Genomic DNA, 22,971 nt, shown 5'->3' with positions numbered 1-22,971 from the left:
TGATGTGTTGGCAAAGTGGCTGTAAGTGCCTAATGGATGTGGGGCATTGGGGTTGGTCTCTGTATTTATCATTGCACAGCTCAGCAGTTAAATGTGTTCTGCAAAGCTGACAGATTGCCATGATGTCCAAATGTCTCACTGGAGTCCCTTTAATGCTGAACTTTAGATGAGACCATGAAGGATTTCTGCCTAGATTTATTGCTAGATCATTTCCTAAGCCTAAGTAACTCCCACCTGTGGGCTGTGGGCCACAGCCTTTTTGAGAAGCAGGGAATTACAGAAATGTTTGGCTGCTGAGCCAATGGGCATTTGAGGACTCAGAAGGGCTTCCAGGCAGCTGGCTGTCCCCATCCCCTTCCTGGGGCACTGCAGCAGTCCCTGGATATTGGGAAACCCTTCCCTTTGCAGGCTGCTGCTGTGTAACAGCCTTGATGGGCATTCCCTGCTCCTGGAGCAAGTGCCAGGATGGTGCTCAGCTCTGCTGGCACTCAGCCAGCACTTTGGCATCCCTCAGAACGTTCTTGCAAACACGGCAGCACATTGTCTCCAAAAATACCAAATACTCCATTCCACACCCATCCCTGTCTTCTTGTGAAGCCACTTTTTATTGTAAATTAAGGCATTTTCTTGAGCTCTGGTGTTTAACCAAGTTGGTATTTCTTTGCATGATTTCTGGAATGATCCTGTTCAGTGATGGCATTATTGACAAAAGAGATATTTTTTTCTGTGCATTTGGGAGGATAATGTGGCCAAACTTGGAATTACAAAGCCTAGAAATGTTTGTGGGCATTGAGTAGTAAATCATTAGTTTGGGCAACTTTGTATGGCCCTGTTCTGAAGACTGATACGAAATAGTATATTTGCATTGGCCAAGTGAAGTGTGTTTAAATTTTCTATGGAACTTAGAATTTGTGTGACTTGTGGGATGATTAAAAAATGCCCTCTCAAGATTTAACCATTTAAATGCTGCTACTCTGAATCTGCTTCCTACTCGTCACTGCTGAATCCCTCCCTGATCTTTAGTTTTACATCACTCTTCCCCACTCTTGATGTTTCTGTAGGTCATCTCAGGTGTAGAACAGGAAGCTAATTAAAGCTGGGATTGTGTCTGTGGTGGCACTGCAGCCCAGTAAAGCTTGACTTCTGTTTTTTCCTGGTCATTCCTTTCCTCTCCGTGCTGTCTCCTGTGCTGTGCCAGCACATGTTGGTGAACCCAGCCAGGGAAGTGATTCAGCTGGGGAAGGAGAATCCTGCCAAAAAGACCAACTGCCAGCATAAACCCATGTGGTCTTGGGTGGTTGGGCTGGCATGGGAACAAACAGCTGGGGGAGAAAAGGCAGGAGTTGTGTAAGTTTGTTCTCCTGCTGATAAAGTTATAATGGAGCCTAAAAATGAAGGTTTTGCCTAAAAATAAGTGATATGTAAATGGAACACACACAACAAAAGAGACAACAAACACCATCAGGGTCTCCTTTTTCAGATCTCTGTGCTGATTTAGCCCAGGTCAGGTCCTTACTAAGATAAATTAGATCAAAGCATACTCATCCCAGTGATGCTGATGAGGCTCAGGCTCAGCACTTGATTGCTGAGGTTCCATGCACTGAGGTTTTCTGATGCAGCTTTTGTGGGCCAGGCTTGCAGGCTGCAGCCTCTTTGAGGAGCACTGTAGAAGGTGGTGTTTGCACTGCAGGTGTTGGTCACTGATGGCCTTTGTGCAGCCCCTGTGGACCAGGAGCAGCCCCTGACCCACACCAGCAGCTTCTGTGTCCATGTGCACGTTGCTCTGCTGACTCAGCTTTGGGTCTGTCAGGGCAAATGAGGAAGACAAGGATTCCTCGTGGATCAGGTGTTCCACCTGGTTTTCCCTTTGTTTTTCTCTAGGCTAGAGCCAAGCTGGCAGCTCTGCAGTTGCTGGTGTGTGTGTACCACTGTGTGATCAGTCAGAGCAGAGCAGTGGGGAGAGCACCCTCAGAGTCTCTGTAAGGACATGATCCAATGCAGCTCTTGCTGCTCCTGGGGCAGCTCCTGAGCACTCTGCCCTTGCCCTTCCTCCCCAGCCACGGTGGTGCTGCCTCCTCAGATCTCTGCAGGAGCCAGGAGCAGAGCCTGGCAAGGGCACAGAGCTCTCTGCTGTGTGAGGAGTGGGTGGGCACAGAGGAGGAAGCAGAGCTGACAGCCGAGGCAGGGAAAGGGCTGAATCCTGCCTTTCATCTGTCAGGACAGCCTGTGCCACTTCACTCAGTGCCACAGGTGGTGCAGATAAGGAGCATTGCCTGTGGCACCAGTGCTGTGTGTCACACCTTCACTGCTCTGTGTGTGTCAGCTCTCACCTCAGTGAAACCCAACCCAGGCCAAGCTGCAGCACTGCCATGAGCTTGTGCATAGCTCAGAATCCAAAAAGGAAACATTACTTTCCCTTTAGCTTGCAAACCCACACCTAAGGGCATTTTGCTAAAAGGAGGAGAACCCTGGTGCATGTACTGGGTGTTTTTGGTGATTGGTTTTTGTGGTGAATGGTTTTTGTGAACCTGTAGTTTAAGTGTAATTCCTGAAACTCACAGATAAGCATTTGCAATGAGCACTGAAGTACAGACACCTGATGCTCTGCTTAGGTGGCTTTGTCCCAGTGCTCCAAAAGTGGCTTTTTAGGGAAGCATGTTGTGATAGCATTGGCCATCACGCTGCTCTCACCTGCCTCTCTTCCTTCACACATACAAGGAAAAATAAGCTATTTTAAGCTTGGTTATTTTCAAGCCCTGTCACAGCCAACAGTTTTCCATTGTCTTCTATTCTGTTGGCTTCCTACAAGAGGTTCTCAAGCTGCAGTCTGCAAAAATACATTTCTCTGCAGCTTCTTACTGAGCAGCTGCTTTTTGGCTGTGGAGTTTGAGTGTGTGTGGGGCAGCCTGTGAGAAGCAGCCAGTCTGCACAGGACCCTGTTAGATCACTTCAAATACAGGCTTTAGGAAGCAATCCCATCCAGGTCATGCTCCCTCTCAGCCCTCTGGCATGGAGGTAAGTGCTGACAAGTGTGATGCTTTCATTCACAGTATCTGGTAGAGGAAGAAGCCTCAATTCAAAATGCATATGAAGAATTTTAACTCTTAAGTATCTCCTTCCTCAAAGATCAGGGAATAATCAGTTTGGTTCCCTTATATAAGGAAAATCACCTCAATATTTCTTGAATTCTAAAGGGAAAGAAGATTTACCTTAGTATACATTTCTAAATATTTTTACTTGTTATACAGCTATTTTCACACTAGTACATGCATTTCTGTCCATAGAAAATTTGTTTAATGCTCCAAATCCTGTGTGGAAAGAGGCCTGAGCCTAAAAGGGAATAAATGCAATGATTCTCTGAGCCATACTTGGGCTCCCAGGATGCTAATGCCTGTGTCAGAGGAGATAAAGTGAAGGGAGACTGCATGAAACCCATCAGAGCTGTTAAACTGTAGCCGTGCAAAGCTGCTGGTGTTTTAAATAATGGTTAAAATAAATTCCTGTCGGTTAGTGCTGGACTGTTTGAAATTCCCCTCGGTTTAAATAAAAAGGAAGAAGGAATTTTAACCAGCTCATTTGATAGAAAAATGACCTGCAGATGGGGTTTGAGAGAATAATAGGCAGCAGATTACAGTGGGGAAATCATGGCAGAGCATCAGACTTTGATGGGTTTATGCAGAGTGGGCAGTGGGGAGCTGGGAAGAATTCCCACTGCAGACCAGCACAACACTCATTTTATTTCCATTGCCTGTAGCTCTTCATCGAGTTTATGAAGTCATATATGCTGAAAAGTTTTAAAATATCAGAAGTGTTACAAGATATGCAGGTATCAGTGGGTTTTCTCCTGTTTCTGTGCCTATTTTCAAGGACAGTCATATGGGGAAAACCTCGTGTTTCTTCCAATCTTGACCTGCTATAAGCAAGGGCAAATAGCCCTTCCCTGGTTCCTAATGCCCTGAAATGTATTCAGTAAATACTGAATTTTAGCAACACTTTGGATAATGTACTGAAAATATAAACATAGATGTTTTTTTCCTTCAAACAGTCATAACTCTGCCAAATTAGAAGGACTTTATGAAGAAGGCAAGAATCTTATACCTGCCAAAATTCAGCTCTAAAGTGAATTTCTAAGCGGGAAAGCTCTCGAGTACATACACAGAGTAGCACTGGAGTATCTTTTTCCTTTCCTCTGTCTTACTCTTAGGAAAATCTAAAATGCTCTTGGTGTAACTTAACAACAAAAAAAATTGAGATTGCTGTGGCAGACTACAAAGATTTAAATATTCTCATGAATGACACCTGCTGGGGTTTTTTGTTAAATAATGAAAGCCAACATTTTTAATGCAATTCACAGCATTTACGAGCACATTTGTGATCTGAAAAAATATACTGTAAAATTCCTGTGTGGAGTTCTGCAGCCCAGGGATGCAATAACATGAAATGCTTTGTGTGTGCCTCCTATGGGATTTTTCCTTTTGGTTTTTTGGTTTTTTGTTTGTTTTTTTTTTTTAATAATATAGTTTTGGGTATTCAAGATGCTTACCAGAGATTAGAAGTGGGGTGTTCCTCAAAAATGTTAATAGGACACTTTTTGTGGCAGCAAATAAACACTGCCCATGTCTGGGCTGACCAAACCTTCAGGGCAGATCCAGAGAGGAGCAGGGCCTGCCATGGGTGTGGTTTGCAGCAGCTTTTAACCCAAGATGTTTTCCCCAAGGGGGACTGTACTTGCAGTGACCTTACCTGCCCTCAGCTGGGCTTCCCTGAGGACTCCTTCAGTAAAGAAAAGCCAGGAGCTGTTTCCTGCTGTGCCCAGTGCCCACCTCCAGGCAGGTAGTGGTGGTAAGGTGAGAAAAGCAACTTTACCTGGAACAGCAGCTCCAGAGTGCTTCAGTGGGAGCTGAGGGGAGCCTGACCTGGGTGCTAGATCACAGTGCTGCTCCAGTGGTTCAGGAATATTTTGTACTTTTGGAAGTGAGTGATAAAGATCCCAGTTGGCTTTTAATACTGGAAAAGTTGAGTTCCAAGTGTTACTCCTACAACATTAAAAGTGTACAATGACCAGTAATTCTTTTTCAGCCTCCTTTACCAGCACCCACTGTCCAGTTCTTTGCAATCTGTTTCACAGCCTTTATTTCTATTCTTCAGTATATTCATACAATTAGAATACAGAGGCTCATTAGTGTCTGCCTCTAGCACTGGTGCCCCTTTTGAGATGAGCTGGGAGGTTACAAACTGTGGTGAAATGCTCATTTAGAGAGGAAACAGAGCACACTGAAATTATTTCAGCTCTGTAAAGCATGAAGGCACAGAAAAATAAGCTGATTGCTACTACAAATCTTACAGTTTGTTCCCTATTTCATATCTTTTAATAATGCTTGAACAATTCTGCTCACTAACGTGTAGAATCACAGTGAAACTTCTTTTATTTCCTGTGTTTTTTTCCCTAAATAAGTTTTCTCTCCCTTCAAACACGCCTCTTTGTTCTCACTGCTCTAGAATTCTTTCATCCTCTTCTCAGAAGCTTCTGAATATGACACAAAGCCTCACTTGAAAAGAATGCAGAAGAGGAATGCAGGGTGGGGAGCTGGAGGTGTGGAGCAGCATCCACTCAGCACAAATACACACAACAGGGCACTTCCACTGCAAGGCAGGCTGAGGGGGCCTGTAAAAGAAATCACAGATCATTATGGCATAGGAAAAATAAATAGAGGTGATAAAGGAACCAAGTTTCTTATCTGTTTTCTTGTTTTCTGACAAGAACCTGGCAGCTCAAAACAAACGCACAAAGCTGAGAAGCTGTGGAATGTCCTTCCACAGGATGTTGTGGATATGGGACTGTAAATGGGTTCAAAAGGTAATTGGATGAATTTCTGAAGGAAAATTCCATGCAAGAATATGAAGTACAGAGACCCCAGTTCTTTCACAGGAGTCTCTGAGCTGCTGATGGAGGTGGCAGTGAGTTTGGGGAAGGTGGTGCTGTTGGTGCCTTGGGACACACTGGATTCCACTGCTGGCATCCTGTAACCACTGCTGTCCTCTCTGGGGCTCTCCATGGGGTATTTGTGATCCTTCTGATCTTCTCAACATCTTTGATATTTGGCAGCTTTGCTAAATCTGCAGTTTATTACCTCTGTTGTTTCAAATGTCAGCAGCTGAATTGTGTCCTCCCTTCTAGTCCCTAATTTATCCTGCACAGATGGAGCACTCCTGCTTTTCCATGGCAGTCGATTCCTCTGCCCTTAAATTTGTGTTTAGGAGTAAAATGCTTGAAAAAGTAACTTGCTGCTTCAACCTTTCCAATTTGGAAATTTTATTCTGAGGTAACATATAAAATCATTTTCTAGAGGAGCATTTAAAAGATTTCTCTGTAGCTTTGGTAACTGTTTTATTGAAGTATAACACTCACTGAGGTCACCTCACCCTGGGCAGTTGCTTTAGCACACTGAACCATGTTCCTTGGCCCTGTGGTCTGCACCAACCTGGCAAATGGTTCCTGTTCACCAGCAGTTCTTCCTTGTGATCCAAGATCCCCCCTTAGTGCTGGTACCTGTTTCTCCTTTCTGTGTATTCCCAGTGAACTGTTTGTCAGCTCTGGATGTTCTCAAGTGTCACCATTTGCATTACTCTTCTGATAGTAAAAGTAGTCCTTCACTACCCTCTTTTGATTTTTGCCTTTCTCTTTAACTGCAGGATTCAAACAACCACTTTTCTCTGGCAAGTGAGTTTAGAATTAAAGCTTGTCAGAGTCTCCCTTTCCATAGCAATACTTATCAATGCAAGTGTATAACTCTTATATTGATCTTGATACTAAATTTCAGTATCTTTTTATCCCTTTTTTTAAGCAAATGCTGTTGGAGAAGTGAAGCTGCAGCAGGCTCTGATGTGTCTCATGACAAGCCAGAACGGGAGCAATACTTGCAGTGTATTGTCCTCTGTCCTTGCCTGTTTCCGATTGCTCAGCACCAATTGTTTCCAGCTGCAGCTGTTCCATACAGCTGCCAAAACCACTAATGCCCAACCTGTCTCTAGCAAGAGAGAGTTTAAAGAAATAATCTTGCTTTTCTTCAGTGTTTGAAAGATGGCAGTGCTTTGGGTTATGATGTGGTTTGCCTGGTGCATTCAGTCTTAGGCCGTGGTGCAGTGGGTGAATGGTTGGTGGTGAGCAGGGCAGTGTGGGTGCAGCTATGTATGCAGCTCAGGCAAGAGCCTTTCACATAACTGGGGAAAAAGTCTGGAGCCACTGAACACTTGCTGCATTTTGTGCTATTTAAATGCATACTCTGTATCTTAATACTTCAGAAATATTAAGTGCTACTTGAAGTTCCCTATTACAACTGTAGTTGTTTTCCATCAGTATTTTTAAACTGCAGTCAGAACAAGGGAAAATGCCTTAAGTGCTTGAGGGAGAGAAACAGCCCAGGAAGGAATCACAGAGCCTCTTTCCCATGCCCTCAGGCCTTTGCAGGGAGCACTGCTGTCACCCCAGTGCTGTTTGCCTTAAGGAGGCTTTGCAGCAAGTAGAGGTGGTTCTGTTCAATTTGTCAGGGTTCACCCAGGTTTTATATTCAGTGCACTGTGCCTTCTGACCTGTCTTCAAACTCTGCTTCTTCTGCTAACTGACCCCTATGGTTCTGGCCCTTTCTCTGAGCTGCTGTTCGATTTCTGACATTCTCTCTCACCTTCACCACTTGTTGCCTTTTTTTGCCTTCTGGCTCTTTCAGCCAATTGAGTTCACTTTTTAATGTATTTTCTTCCTTTAGATTTACATAGTATATGAGTGCCTTTCTCATTGCAAGGTCAAAAATGGTACTTCACTGAGAAGTCAAAATGTGTGGATTGGCTCTTGTCACAAGCTTAATTTAACCATCATTTATGTTCCTGGAAGTATTCCATTCTTGATCCATTTCATTTATCTTAATACCTGCTTTTAAGCAAAACTTTGACAAATGATAGCAATATGGGGAAGATATTTTAGCATAGTCTTATGAAAATCATTTTCCTAATATTTGAATTCTAGTCCAGACCAGACTTAAAATAATAGCATTACAAAATGTCAAACCTGGTAAAGCTATTAAAAAAGAACAGGAACTTTGACTAATGGCCCATGTATATGGCTTAACATTTAAGTAAAGATTGCATTTCTGACTTGAGCGATGAGAAGAATTCAGCTAAAGCATTTCTCTCCAGCTTCCTGCTGCAGTGAGTGTTCTTAGTCTGGCTGTAGCTGTGGGAAGAGCTGGGTGCCACACATCTCTGGAATGTTCCAGCTCTGTGTGAGAGGCTGTTCCCGCTCTGCCTGAGAGCACAAGTCCTCTGTGCTGGGCACGCTGGCTCTGGGCTCCAGAGAGGGTTTGTGCTCAAGCTGAGCTGCCTGCCTGGCCTGAGCACTTGTGTTTTGGGAGGGCTGGTGTTGGACAGCCAGGGACAGGGCAGGATTGTTCTGACAGAGCCATGGAGGCCGTGCTCCCAACTGAGAGTACAGAACTGGGGATCAAGAGATGGATCCTCTGCCTGAGCCCAGGAAAGAAGGAGCTGTGGGTGCATTCCCAGGACAGAGGTGCAGCCCATGGCAGTGGGTCCCCCCGAGCTCCAGGGGCTGCAGAGGCTGCACTAACCAGCCCCCTGCCCTTTGGCAGCTGCTGTGCCAGGAAGGGGGGGGTGCCATTTTTGTGGAGTTTGTCCTGGGGCTCCTGTGGCAGCTGTGCAGAGTTTTGCAGTTGCTCTGATGCTGGGGACTCTGGATTTGCCCCTGTCCATGGCATGAAGCTTTCAGCAGGATTTGCCCCTGTCCATGGCATGAAGCTTTCAGCAGGATTTGCCCTTGTCCATGGCATGAAGCTGTTCAGCAGGATTTGCCCTTGTCCATGGCATGAAGCTTTCAGCAGGATTTGCCCAGATTTGCCCTTGTCCATGGCATGAAGCTTTCAGCAGGATTTGCCCAGATTTGGCCTTGTCCATGGCATGAAGCTTTCAGCAGGCTCACAGCAGCCTCTGCTCTCAGGAACTTCATTCTGTAGGAGCAGATCCCATGAGGAGAATGCCATGCACACGTTCAATCTGCCACTCTCTCCTCTAACCCCAATTCAATAAGATTTTCTGATAACCTCTGTGGTACATCCAGGAGTGGTTTTTCCTGTGGGAGGGAATATTTGAGGCTGGCAGCCACAGTTTTAATGTTAGAATTGTTTGAATGTGGGCCTGCACTTGGAGCAGAAAATCCACTGCCATTTCACAGCTTTATTTGCTGAATGGGAACCAGGGAATCGACATCACATATTCAAGAGCAAGAAAAATGGCACTAACAGCAGGGTGTAATTTTTTTTTATAGTCCCAAGCCTTCCTTTGTTTGCAATTTTAGCTTAATATATTCATGATACCTTGAAACGGGGGTATGCCATGAGATGGGGGTTTGAAATTGCTTTGTGGTTGTTTCTGGCTTATATAAATGTATATATTCTCTAAAGATCAAAAGTGACTGGGAAAGAGGATTTGGAAGAGATTATTCATCAAAATGATATTATTTTGGAATAAATTTGGCGGGGGGCGGGGAGAGAAATTTCAAGCTTGGTGTCACAGATTTTGGTTTTGTTCAGCTTTCTTGCTTTCACGAGATGTCTCATTTTAACCAAAACTTCTAATAAGCCACTGGAGTGAAGTATATGCTAACAAAACTAATGTTAAGTGTTTCAATAAAAATCTCTCCTATTAGTTGATCACAGAAGCACAAACTCTGTGGTTATTCCATTAATTCCCCTGAGAGATTCCAGGATGTTTTTTCAAGAGCAGATCTACTTTTCTTATACTATTCATTGAAATATTTGGATTTCATTAAATATTTTCATGTCTGCATATAAAATTTCTAAAGTTAGATTATGATAATGCTGTTTCCAATGTTTCTGAAAATACTTTTAAAGTCTGCCTTGCATGATCTGTCAACTCAAATTATTACATTTGCATCTTTTTTTCTAAAGCCTGTGCAATTAAAAGCACTTAAATTGTTTGTGTTTTATGATAAAGTTCAAGGAAGAAGATAAGCCAATTTGTTCATGGCAATTTTGAAATCCTGCTTAATGGTTTTATTTAAACCCAGAAATGTTCTAGTAGGATTGAAAGGAAAGTGTGGGAAGAAAATGGCAAATCCCAGTGTAGAAGCTGTAGAAGTCTTATCAGAGTGCTTGGGAAACTTTCAATGGTCTTGTTTAGTTCAACAAGAAATTAGGAATTTGCTTAGGGAAGACGTGGGCTGGAGGTTGTATAAAACAGAATCAGAGAGGTCAGGGGAGATGACAGCAGGGCTGGGATGTGATGGAGAGTTAAAGGCAGCTCTTGTGCAAACGTGGAGAAAGTTATTTCCAGCATTGCTGGCACTCTGGGAGACTTGAAATAGTTCAGTTCATGTCACAGATTCCTCACATTTACACGTGTACAAGCAGTACTTGGTGGCTGGTGAATATTGTCTGTAGTTATTTGTCACCTTTTAAACAGCAGCAACATAAGAAAAATGTTTGTATTAATCTAAAAGTGAAAGTAGGAGTGGTGTTCCTCGAGTATTTTGTGTTCATACTTGAGGTGAATTTGCTTTAGTAAGAATGTTTTATGAGAAGATTTGGAGAAATCTGGAAGAGAATTCTCTGTGAATCCCCAAAAGTGAAGGTTGTGCTATTCTTCTGCAGAAACAATTTGGAGAAGAAAAATATCCAAGCCAATGAAAGGCCCAGGATTTGTGCCATTTCTCAGCTGTGCCCTGCCCTGTGCTGCAGCAGGAGCTGTCCCATCAGGATGGACAGCTTGGTGACAGCAGGGATATCTGTCCCCAGAAAGGAACAAGGATCTTTAGGAGAGTTACAGTGAAAGATGGAAGCTTCAGCAGCACCGTGCACCAGCTAATGAAAGGGATTGCAAAGCATGCTGTATTCAAAAACTTGTAATACTTGTATCATGTTTAAAGAAAATGATTCAAACCCTGCTACTTCACTTCACCAACATTCCTCCTTCCCTTTGCACTCCCCTTATCTTTTGCCAAGAGCTGCTGTAAGGAAATACTTCTCTGCATTTCTCTTGTTCTCTCAGTAATAATGGTGAGCCTGAAACCCTTTCTGCAGTGGCAACTTGCAGTACTTCAGTAAATTGTGGCTTTTGTCAGATAAATAGAGTTGGTAAAATTTTTCTTGATCCCTAAAACCCTCATTTATCTTCCCATTTAAAATATATATATATATATATATATATATATATATATATATATATATATATATATATATTCCAGCTTCCATTCTTCCCCTTCAGTCTGTAAAGAACAGCATATGATGTGGTTTCTGTGTTGATTTTCAAGATGATTTTTAGCCTGTCAAAGACCTTCTGTCTCAACAACTTTGAAACAAAGATTTTTTGAATAGATGGGAAAGTGCAGCTGCCAGATGAACCGACACAAGAAACTGGAAGAGGAGAATCTTGCAGATGGTTCTAATAAAACTGGGCAAACAGCAAACGGGGGCGGGGGAGAGTGGGTTGAAATGCAAATTGCAATCCCAGTGCAAGTTTTGGGGTTAGTTTGTGAAAGAAAGTTGCATAAACAGCCATTTGAGGCTTTGGCACTGGGGGCAGTTTATTGTTGCTCTCAGTTTTTCCTGTTGCCACGGTGCTGCCAGCTTTTCCTTCTCCCTGTGTCCATGCTGCTACCTGAGCTGGGCTGGCTGTGCCAAGAGCCCTCCTCTGGAAAGCCCCATTCAGCTATTCATAGGGCTTTTAGGAACTTGAAATACCAATAACAGTCTAGGTTTTCAGGAGCTGCTGAGAGAAGAAATGGTGCTTGTTGGAGCCCAGAGCAGTAAAAATGGAGCAGAGGCTTGTGTTGCTTCATTGTTCCTGCCTGCTATCCCAGAGCCAAAACTGCATTTTGGCCAAGCCTCCATAAACCCTGTGTTTGGAGTTTGTACTACATGATTCATTCATAAGGATGGAGGGTGACTAGTTGTAATTTCTGTCTTTTCTGCTAATTTTCTTCTCTTATTCAATGGTATTGGGTCTGTAATATTAGGGCAACAATTCTTGAATAAAATTACAGTAGGAGAGATGCAGATGAGGGCCTGGATAGCCTCTGATGGTCTCAAATTCAATCACTACTTCTTGACATGATAATTTGGGGTTCTTTGGTGGTTCTTCAGGCCAGAAAATCTTACTGACACCTCATTTCCAAAGCCAAAACAATTAAGTCTTTTTTTTTTTTTCTTCCTCTTGCTAATCTTTCCCTTCTTCAATGAAAGGAAGAGTGTTTGAGAGCACACAGGCTTTCAGCTCACACAGCAGCCCTTGGGGATGTGTCTTCATCTTGCTGTGTCAAAAGCTTTTCAAATCAGTAGTTCGGGAGCAGCAAATCCTTCAAACGCATGAGTAACAGATACTTGTTTTATTTAAGAGTCCTTAAGCATGAGCAAGTCATTAAGTACTTCCTTTCTCCCCATGAATCAGTTCTATTTTAAACAGTCATCATGCATTTAATATTTTTTTAAAGTATCAGAAGTTCTGACTTTGAAACTTTTCTGCAGTCTCTTGTGTACCTCTATGAATTTGTGTTAAAAACAAATCTGCCAGGAGCTGCACATTCCCTGTGCTGATGCATTCCCTTTCCCTATCTCCTCCAAGAGTGGATGTGTTCTGTGTGCAGCATTTCTTTGCCCAAGGAGGCCATTTGGAAGTGAAGAAGTTACTGCTCTGAAAGCAGAGCACATCTGTCCATTACCTGGGCAATGGCTGTGTAATGCCACCTCAAAATGCCAGCACCTGAGTGGCCTCAGGAGCTCAGACAAGCAGCACCCCCCAGCAATATTCCCCTGAGGGCTGGGAGTTCCTGGGGGCAGAGTTTGCTGTGCCAGGGGGTCCCTGCAGCCTCCTGGGCAAAGCTCATGGTGTGTGTGGGATTCCACTGAGGGGGTCCCAGGGTTTAATGGAATGTTTTGCTCGTGGATACTGACCCTGTGATGTTGTCATGCGTCTCTGATTCAGTCCATTTGGAAGGAATCTGTTTCCCCTCTCTTTACTGTATCATGCAAAAAGGATAACAAACATAAATATTTATAGTTAGGTATTTTTGCAGGGGTTTGTGTCCAAGATACAACATGCTGAGACATTAAACAGCACAAGTGTTGCCAGAATCCTACCAGCCTGGCAAATCTGACAGCCAGCTGAAGGCCAGGAAGAGCTTTTATGATAAAATCAGGCCGTGTGCTGAATGCTAAACCATCATCAGTTGTTACAGCTCAGGAAGAATTCACTTGCAATCATCATGAATAGGAAAAACCTTTCCCAAATGGAGCTTTGTTTCCTTGTGGATTTGCTTCCAGTTTTGCCTCCTTACACAGTCAGCAGTCATATTCAGGTGGAGGGGTGTGAAACAGCCTTCCTGTTCCTGATCTTGTGAGGAGGTGTCCCTTTGCCCCTGGCTGTCACTCAGCCTGACAGGCCAGGAGCTGCTCCAGCCCTGGCAGCCACTCGGGGTGTGTGCAGGAGGGGTGTGAGGTGTGTGCAGGAGTGGTGTGTGAGGTGTGTGTGCAGGAGGGGTGTGAGGTGTGTGTGCAGGAGTGGTGTGTGAGGTGTGTGTGCAGGAGGGGTGTGTGAGGTGTGTGTGCAGGAGGGGTGTGAGGTGTGTGTGCAGGAGTGGTGTGAGGTGTGTGTGCAGGAGTGGTGTGTGAGGTGTGTGTGCAGGAGTGGGGTGTGAGGTGTGTGTGCAGGAGTGGTGTGAGGTGTGTGTGCAGGAATGGTGTGTGAGGTGTGTGTGCAGGAGTGGTGTGTGAGGTGTGTGTGCAGGAGGGGTGTGAGGTGTGTGTGCAGGAGTGGTGTGTGAGGTGTGTGTGCAGGAGTGGTGTGTGAGGTGTGTGCAGGAATGGTGTGTGAGGTGTGTGTGCAGGAGTGGTGTGTGAGGTGTGTGTGCAGGAGTGGTGTGAGGTGTGTGTGCAGGAGTGGTGTGAGGTGTGTGCAGGAGTGGTCTGTGACCTCTGTGTGCAGGAGTGGTTTGTGACTCATTTGTTGAGCGTTCCTGCCCTTTGTGCTGCAAGGACAGCAGAGGGGCCCGAGTCACATGGCAGCTCTTCACAAGGGGCTTCTCCTGCCCCAGCCTCCAGGGAAAGCCAAGGCAGATGGAGGGACTCATCTGCAGCATCATTCCCTCCACCCATGTGAATTGCCTCTTTGGAGCAGCAGCTAAAAGGATTGCACATCATCTTCATTAATTAACTTCAAATGCTTTGAATGAATCTGTAGTACTGGGCACTGGAACAGAAGTGACTATGGAGTGGCTTGAGTCATTTCTTTTTGAGTGGTAGATGGTGGTTTTCAAGTCCCTGTGCTGCTTGTGGGTACAATGACAGCTGTGTCTGTGATCTCTGTGCCACCTGCTGCCTTAGCTGCCATTTAATGTGCACTGTGCTGATGTTGGAGATAAAATGTTTTCTGTGGCACCTATAAAACACCTCAGTGATCCTCACAAGCCACAGGAACCCCAGATTTATATCCAGCTGTGGCAGTGAGTCTCTGCCATCTCCAGCTGTACCAGGGCTGTTGGGAGTGCAGCTCCACAAGTGAAGGCAAATGGCAAGGAGAGCCCTTTGTACTGCTGGGCAAAGCCTGCAGAATTTTAGGACAGAAGTATAAACACCTGCATGCAGCTGACATTTAAAAATGCATGTAACTGTTGATATTTTATGATATAGCCACAGCTCTGGCAATGTTTCCTGGTTTGGAACTCCCTATAGAGACGTGCCCAGAGGTGCCCACAATTTGGGAACAGGTTCTGCAGGCTGGTGGGCACTAAAGGAGGAGAAATCCATCCCCCTTCCTCCCCTAGCCAGCTCCTTGAACTGCAGCATCCTGCCTGAATCCACAGAATTCCCAGTCTCTTCTTCTAGCCAACAAAAAAGATTTGGAAGGGGTTAAAATTTTACACAAACAACATCTCCTTATGCTGAGACTTCAAATAATCTTTCATTGTGGCCATTCCATGCCACAAAGTGTTGGCTGATTTCTCTTTCCTTCAGGGCTCTTTTCTCTATTTCAAAGAACTTGATAATATGCAAACAACAAGTTTGCTGCTGTGTGAGGTTCTCAGAACTGTGAAGGATTGTGGTGTTCCCTTAACATTCCTTCTGGAGGCTTTGCAGGGCTCAGTTCTCATTCCTGTTCTTCTCCTGCATCCTATTTCTGGCTAATCCCATCTGCAAAAGCAAATTGGTTGGCAACACCCGGGTTAGGAGAAGATTCAATCTTCTCCATACAGAGTGAGCTTTTTCCTCTTCTCTGATATCTGTATTTAGACCATGAGCCACAAGTTGGAGTCTGATTTAGTGGCTATTCCCCTACCTGCCTTCAATTCGAGGGTGTTCACCCTTCTCATTAAGTCCATTGTCAAGCACATAATGTGTGTTTTCTCTTTGGATAATTCTTATTCATCTCACTTGTTGCTGCTCATCTGCAGAGCTATTTCAGAATCTTCCTTTCAAATGTCCTAAAAAGTCCTTTTGTGGTGATAATCCTTGTCAAGGTGCTCTGGTTGTGCTGCTCAGTCTGTGCCCTCACCAGGCTGTGTTTGCTTTGCACACAAGTTTAAGTGCTTTGCTCCTTGTTATTTGTGGCTTCCAGTTACACAGATTATTTGTGTTTGCTTTCTTTCTGCCAACTTTGTCACCCACAAACGTGTTCACACTTGAAGTCACAAGAAGCAGAATACCAGAGGAGGGGAAAAAAACCAACCCCACAAACAAAACCCCAGGAGAACTGGACAGTGCTGTTTCCTTGAATAACACCAAAGAGCTCTGCTCCTTTTCCCAGGAACAGCCCTTCATTCTTCCACAGGTTCTGGAGGCAGTTCCTCAGCCTGTGCCTCCAGTCTGCTTTCCTTGCAGAGCTGCAGCATGGCTCTTGGGCAGATAAAGTTCAAGGAAGGCTGCAGCAGTGTGCTCCTGGGGAATGGGAAAGAAATGGGAACGTTGAGGACAAAAGTCTGGGGTGCCAGCTATGCAGCCAGAATGCTGAAAAGAATTCCAATGTATTTTTTGTAAAAAAAATGCTCTCACAGCATTTAAGAGATCAGGAGGTCACTCAAGGAAAATTTACAATAAATCAGAGTGGAAATTTGTTGGAAATAATCTTCTTGTCTGTCTTTTACAGAAAATGTTGCTGCCCTGACCAGCAGTCATGAAGAGAAGGGGATGAAGTGAATTTGTCTGGACAAGTTGGAAGTTTGAAATTTTCAGCAGGATTTATTAGCAGTGACTGCAGGAGGTTTTGCCAAGCCAGCCATTGACATGAGAATGGATTCAGTGCCTCAGACTTAAGTGGTAACTCATTTTTCTGCCATCTTCTGATTTCCAATACAGTACAGCAGGATAATTTATATTTCAGATTATATTGTTTTGCTACTACCAGAGTTTAAATAGAGAACCTTACAAGGGTCAAACGTGATTTTGTGAGCTTCACTCATTAGCAAAAAGTTGAAATTTTAGTATCTGGTGCTTTATTCAGTAGTTGAAATTTCTTCCTGTGGTTTCATCCCATGTCTTCATCTTTGAAAAACAAAAAGATTTTTATCCATTACTGACTGTCTTCCTACCCAATGCCCAGCAAAATGCAGTTTGGAACAGGGTGTAGAAGTAGCTTTGTCCCTGCTTTTTGTTATATTTTAAGTACTTTGTGTGACTCCTGAAACCTGTGGAAAGACACACTAATTTGGCACACTAGGAAGTCTGCTTTTTTCTGCTGACATTCAATATTTCCTCAAAAACCTCTTTCCATTTTCTTCTTTTCTTTGCTCTTCTTATTTGCTTATCTTTTTCTCTGCCATTCATAGCTGGGTATTAAACATCTGAATACTTCTGTGCCTGTTTTCCTGAGGTCATTTTACTAGTCAGGAATACAAAACTGTGCTACTTTTTAAAGTTAAATTGGGAGCAGAAAGACCCCCCAGCTCTGAATTGCTGTCCCATTTTGGGCTCTGTGCCTTTGTAGAACTGGCCACTAAAACCAGAAGCCTTTAAAAGGGTAGAGGGGAATTACCACATCTTTAATACCACACTAAGATGATGTTTCCATGTCTTTTGAGGCGAGAGAGTGAAAGGAGATGTTTGTGCTCTCCTCAAAGCCTCACTAAACCCCAGCTCAGTAGAATCTGCCTTAGTTTGAAAACTGTGATGTAACTGCAAATATCAAAAATAATATCTCACTACATTCCTTTCATTTGTCATGAATAAAACAAAGGAAATCTGTTATGTGCAGTGGTTTTGTTTGAAATGCTTATATCTTATTCTGCCCTCTTTTTAAGAGGGAGTGTGAACAGATCTGACAGTAGCTCTACGTGACTGGTGGTAGAAAACTTAGACTAGCATTTCTGAGCCTCACAAATATACCTGTTCTTATTTACCAGTCCAGGTGAGGTATTCACTCCACCCCTGTATCATGGTCTGTGTTAGAACTTCAGTGGGAGAGCAGTCAGTGCCCCAGAAGGATTCTGTGAGGTTAAGGGTGGGATTTCAGAAAATGCTCAGCATTCATGTAGCAATTCTGTCTGAAATCCACACTGTGCTCCTGTGTCTGTTGTGAGAGCTCTGTCAGGGCAGCACTTAGCCTCCCAACCAAGAGCTTAGAGCTCAGCCAGTGCACCAGGTGCTCAGGAGGCTGCCAGGTTCCTCCCTCCCTGAGTTCCCCTCTTGAGGAGTTGTCTGGTTTGTTGCCAGAGTTGTTTCTATACTGTGTCAGTGTCTTCTGCTGCATTGGGAGGAAGGGAGGGCTGGCAGATTCCATCTGTCTGCAGTGGTGACAAATGAAGCTCAAAAAGAACTTAAAAGAAAAATGTTTTTCTTCTTTCAGGCTTTCAGATTTACTGTGCTCTCCTTGGTGCCTTTTCTCTGTGGTTCCCTGTAGCCCTGCAGCCCTTTCTCTCTGAAGGTGTGCACCAATCCTCAGATCTGATTCACTCACGTGTCTAATGAGAACAAGAAAAAGACAGTTCCAGCTCTCATGTCTGTTTTGCAAAAGTTTTGGAGCTGGAGCACCTCAGTGGGATGTTTGGTTTCTGCAGGGCACTTTAGAGCCAGAAATATGAGCAGCACCAGTTACAAAGCAGTCCTAGCCACAAACTGTTGCCCATTCTTACCAAGGCAAATGCCCCACCTTGGCTTGTCTCTTTGCAGGCAGTCAGGAGGGGATGCAAACAGGTTCTAACCACCATCATTAGAGGAAACATTCCTAGGAAGCTGGAAGTTGATGGTTTGTCTGTTCCTTTGTACATCCCTGCCTGGCACAGCAACCTCTTCATGCATTCAGCCTTTGACAAAACAGCACTAACTGTAAATCTGCTGGGGACAAGGACTTCAGCTGAGCAAATAGGTTCCCATAATTGTTTCTGCATTCAAATTACTATTATTTAGCTGATAAAAGTGACAGAGGCCCAGAAACAGGGAGAACAATGCTATGGATAGATTCCTTGGCTGGCACACGAAGATGTTCATCAGCTGAACACCAAGAGGTTTTTGCAGTTGAGAGAAGAGCTGGGTGGGATGAGGCCTGGGAAGAGCCAGGGATTGCTGCTCTGGGCAGATAGATCTCCTTCCTGCTGGAGATGCTCTGGAGTGGCCTAGGTGGGAACTGATGGAGTGCACAAATTCTTTCTGTCTCTGAGAACAGCTGGAGGATGTGGCCTGGGAGGTGCTCTTGGCTCAGGGATTTTAAATGGGAGGGTTTTCTCTCAGCTTGAGAACACATTTTTTCCGCTTGACTCACTGACTGAAATCTGAATGAGTGATAAAATTTCTAAAAGTAATGTTGAATTGGTTGGAAAAATAAAAACTGCATTTATCATCAGGAAGGAAGGACACCGTAAGGGGAAAGATTCAATGAAGAGGAAGTCACCACCTTCCCAGGAACAATGGGAGGCTGTGGGCAGCTCACACACCTCAGCCTGCCTGGCTCTGCAGCCACAGAGAGGGTTCTGAGGCCCCTGTCAGGCTCCTGTCCCACACACAGGACCCACACACATTCTGTGGGGTGCCTTCCATTGAGAAGGCTGCACAGGAACGTGTTTGCAGAGGTTCCCTCACTGTACAGAGCTCGAGCCTGTGTGTGCAGGAAAGGAGACTGCCCACTGACTCCTGCAGAAGCCATTCCTTTCCAGGAACAACACCAGCCTTTGTTGCTTCTCTTTGGCTTGGCACAAAGAGCAAGGAAGGAGCAGAAAATGCTGGCACTGAAGAGGAGCCTCTTGTGATCCATGTGAGCTGCACATAAAGCCAGGTGTCTGCAGGGACAAGCAGGGGCTACTGCCTTAGATGGATTTTGAGGATAATAGCCATAATAACATTCTTTTCATGATCTTACATTTCTATAGTGCATTTTCTGTGTGCGTTCCTGAGCAGTTTTCCAGACTCCAAGTGCTGTATCATTTCTGTGTGCAGTTTGGAGAAGCTCTGGGCACAGAGGACTGTGCTGGGTGTGCTCCCCTGCAGAACAGGGCAGCTGCTTCCCTCTCAGGGTAAAACAGGGAACAGATAGGGGAGCATCTGAACTGCAATTGCACATGCACAAAAGAAAGATGCAAAATTGAGGATATTGATCTCAAAAGAAGCTGAAGTTACTGAAGGCAGGATCTGTTTGAGTTGGGGGTTAAGGAAAAATGACGTGTTTTCTTCCCAAGACCTGGCTTGTTCATTTGTCAGGTTCAACCAGGCTTTTCCAGCTGAGGTTTTAATGGCTGAAGGCTGATTCCAAATGGAAACATTGACAGACTAAGCAACAATAACTTAATAATCTTTTTTCCATGTCCCTATATGCACTTCTTTCCAGAGGGCAGTTCAGATTTTTCACGCTTGCAGTATCGCTGTTTTCACTTAGACTTATCTCTGAAATGTGCCCATCACAGGTGTGTTAAAAATTCTGTCCTTGTCAGTTTAGTTGATAGAAGGCAGCTGAGGCTGTGTTTGCTTGAATTCATGCTGGTGTGATGGCTGGAAATTTCAAATAAACAGGAGAAAATGGAAAAATTATCTTGTAATTTTGTGGGGCTCCTGGTCTTCATTTTGGCCATGCCCCTGTAAGTTCCATCCAAGCAGATCTGCTGCTGGGGATCTTGTAGCTCCTTTTCTGATGGGATGGCAGATGGCTTATTGCAGGAGGAGGGAGTTTTCAGTGGCTGGGAGGTGAGAGGCCTTGCTTATGGTGAGGTCTCCTCTTTTCATTTGCTCAATATTTGTAACAAATTCACTTTCCCTGAATTTGCATCATGTGAAACTTGTGTATTTTACTCTGTCATTTCTTTTATCAGCTGCTCAGTTGGTGATAATTGCATTGTATTTTTCATACTGGGTCCTTTCATTTTTCTCTAGTCTGTTATTATGTGATGTGGCCTTGGCAAGAAACACATTCCCATTCTTCCAAACAAAAAAAAAAAATTCCCAAACCAAAAAAAGAAACCTGCATACAGTTCAGATCCTGCTAATTAAGAAAACTATGAACTTCTGGGTGAAAAAGATAATTAACACATTTGAACCTGCTGCAAGCAATAATTCTTTCCATGGAATGCAGGTAGTGCCACTGTGCCAAGGTTCTGGGCAGTGCTGGATTCCCTTGGGTACTATAGCACCCACCTCATCCAGGGAGTTGCTGCAGCAGCACTTCTTATGCCCCCTTTAACACAAAATAATTGGAGTTTTGGAGACTTCTCAGATTCCAGAGGTTTCTTCACTTTATCCAGAATGCAGCTTTTCCTCTCAAACATCCATTTCCCTGGAGCTGAACTAGATGACCTCCAGCCACCCCTTCACCCCTAATGATCCTGTGACTCCTTAACCCAGGATAAGTCTGAAAATGCACTCAGAACCAGCTGCTGATGGTGCACAGTCTTTTTCCTTGGCTTTTCCAAAGAGGAGTTCTTTCAGCCCAATCATCTCTATCTTAAATATGAACATTAGCATATCTATATTTTAAGCAGAAATACTTTACAGGCAAATAGGCAGGGCTTTGAAGAGACTTCAAAATATTTCCCAAAATATCTGTCTTGCTTTCTTTTTCAGCCTTGTCTTATGTATCATTCTCTATATGAGTTAACCTACTTTTTTTGCTAAGCTTTTATTTTTGTTCTGTTGCTTTCCATTTCTGGTGATATAAATTCTGTGTATTCTCTTGGGGAAAACTGCAGGTTACACTTTAACTTGCACTGTGGTGGCAGTGCTTTGTGATTTGCATTACAGTGGCATTCCAAAGATATTTCACAAAATTCAGACTTTTCCTGCTGAAGGAGCAAGGTTGTGCAAACATAACTGGGATTGTTTATTTTTCCATTACTAGATAAGAAGGTGCGAGGACGAATAAAATACAAAATGGAAAGAACCCTATTCCGGATTCTTTAGATTCCTGCCTCCCCACCCAGATGTTTGGAGAGCACTGCAGGCTGCTGAGATGCATGCTGCTTATCTGCTGCATAGCCCTACCCAAGCTCTAACAATTTCTGATTAGTTCTGCTCCTCTTTTACTGTGGCTTTGCTGTGCTGCATTGCTGTTACTATGAACACCTTTGCCAGGTTAAAATACTTCAAATTTTTCACGGTGATCTCTTGAATTAGTAACTAGGAATAAAGGTACCACTTGATAAGCAGTAGTGACACCTTGTTTTCTCCCATCAGTGCAGCTGTAAACCAGTCAGAGGGATTGAATCTGTCCAAAATCCCTGTCTCCAGGGAAAGCTCTGCTGAAAGTGGAACTGAGAGAGACAACTTTCTCTTGTTGGGACTGACTTCCTCTTTCAGTTTTTTTGCTGACAGCACAGTTCAGGTCCCTCACAATCTGAACATTTATTGTTCCATGCAGGAGGAGAAGTGCATCAGCAGTTCTGACTTACAGACATTTCAGACTTCTTGAGCACTGTCTCTGCTGTCCCCTCCTGTAATGGTTTCAGGTATATGCACAGTCAAATCGGGATATTTGGTTTTCAGCATACAACTGTTTGCTTGCAACATCCATATAAAGCAGTAACTGAGGAGGATCCACACACCCACCAATTTAAAGATGCCATACTCTGAGAAATAAACAGGTATTCCTCCAGTAATGCCCACTGGAGCAGTCTGGGGTGTATTTTATTACATCACTGTTGTGATTTCAGTGTATTTAAGTTTAAGGCTTTAAGTGAGTGAATTTACAGGTATTAAATGGATCAAAATTTATGAGTTTGCCTTGTTAATGTAAAAGACATTTCTTCTGCAGCTAAAGAAAGATGGCACCAAGCTCATTGAAGGAAAATAGTCCTTCCCTGACTATGACTCTGTGTTACTGATTTTCAAGGGTTTAGCTGATAATATCCATTAAGCTTGATGCTGGTGATGGATACAAAAATTAACCTTGAATATCTGGTAGTGACATACTTGAGTCTTGCATCAGTCAGTATTCAGTTAATTATCTAAGTATCAGTGCAAAGAGAGCAGGCTCCAGCTGGCTGTAATTAGGGCTGGATTGTTCCATGCCTTCAAGACAATTTTTACATTCATGGGATCTGCAGCTTTCTGTTGTCCTCATTTCCTGCAACATAAAAGCACTTGTGTGTCTAAGAATGAAAGGGGGCAGAGAGTGAGAGAGGCTGTGCAGATAAATCTCATTACCATCCCTGACAGTCTGCCTGAGAAATAGGCATTGCAAGACCTAAATAATTTTAGAAAAAATAAAGATGGAAAACAACCCCCAGGAGCCATAAAGTGTTATTTCACTTGCCTGGAACACAAGGTGGATCTTTAGAAAGTGCAGTGGGTTTTACAAAAGCTGAAATCTGCTCTGTAAATTTTGGTCTTAATGAGAGGCCAGCAGGCTGTGCAGGAAGAAAGTTGGATGGCAGATCAGGAGTGTGTGACAGACAGGGGGTGAGGTGCCCTGGGGTGCAGCACTGCCAGTGCCAGAGGTGCCAGCCCCTTGGTGGAATGCAGGCTCTGGGGTTTGCCCTTGTGC

General features: G+C 44.0%; 1 protein-coding gene and 1 long non-coding RNA gene across 5 annotated transcripts in view; one reads left to right on the top strand and one right to left on the bottom strand.

Moving 5' to 3' along the window:
- PEAK1 (pseudopodium enriched atypical kinase 1) overlaps positions 1-22,971 on the top strand; it is a 111,724-nt gene that overhangs the window by 32,308 nt on the left and 56,445 nt on the right. For all 4 annotated transcript variants that reach the window (XM_059857908.1, XM_059857906.1, XM_059857907.1 and 1 more), the window contains exon 2: positions 16,162-16,331. The gene's annotated coding sequence lies outside the window, so the exon portion shown is untranslated. The remainder of the gene's footprint in view (positions 1-16,161; positions 16,332-22,971) is intronic.
- The window catches only part of LOC132333126 (uncharacterized), a 53,904-nt gene continuing 36,039 nt past the window's right edge, over positions 5,107-22,971 (bottom strand). The window contains exon 4 of the long non-coding RNA XR_009488067.1: positions 5,107-5,665. This is a non-coding gene — a long non-coding RNA (uncharacterized LOC132333126). The remainder of the gene's footprint in view (positions 5,666-22,971) is intronic.

Source organism: Haemorhous mexicanus, chromosome 13 (assembly GCF_027477595.1).
Source record: "Haemorhous mexicanus isolate bHaeMex1 chromosome 13, bHaeMex1.pri, whole genome shotgun sequence".
NCBI classification, from domain to species: Eukaryota; Metazoa; Chordata; class Aves; order Passeriformes; family Fringillidae; genus Haemorhous; species Haemorhous mexicanus.
Note: the sequence above shows the minus strand (reverse complement) of the source record. Positions and strands in the feature narration are given on the sequence as shown.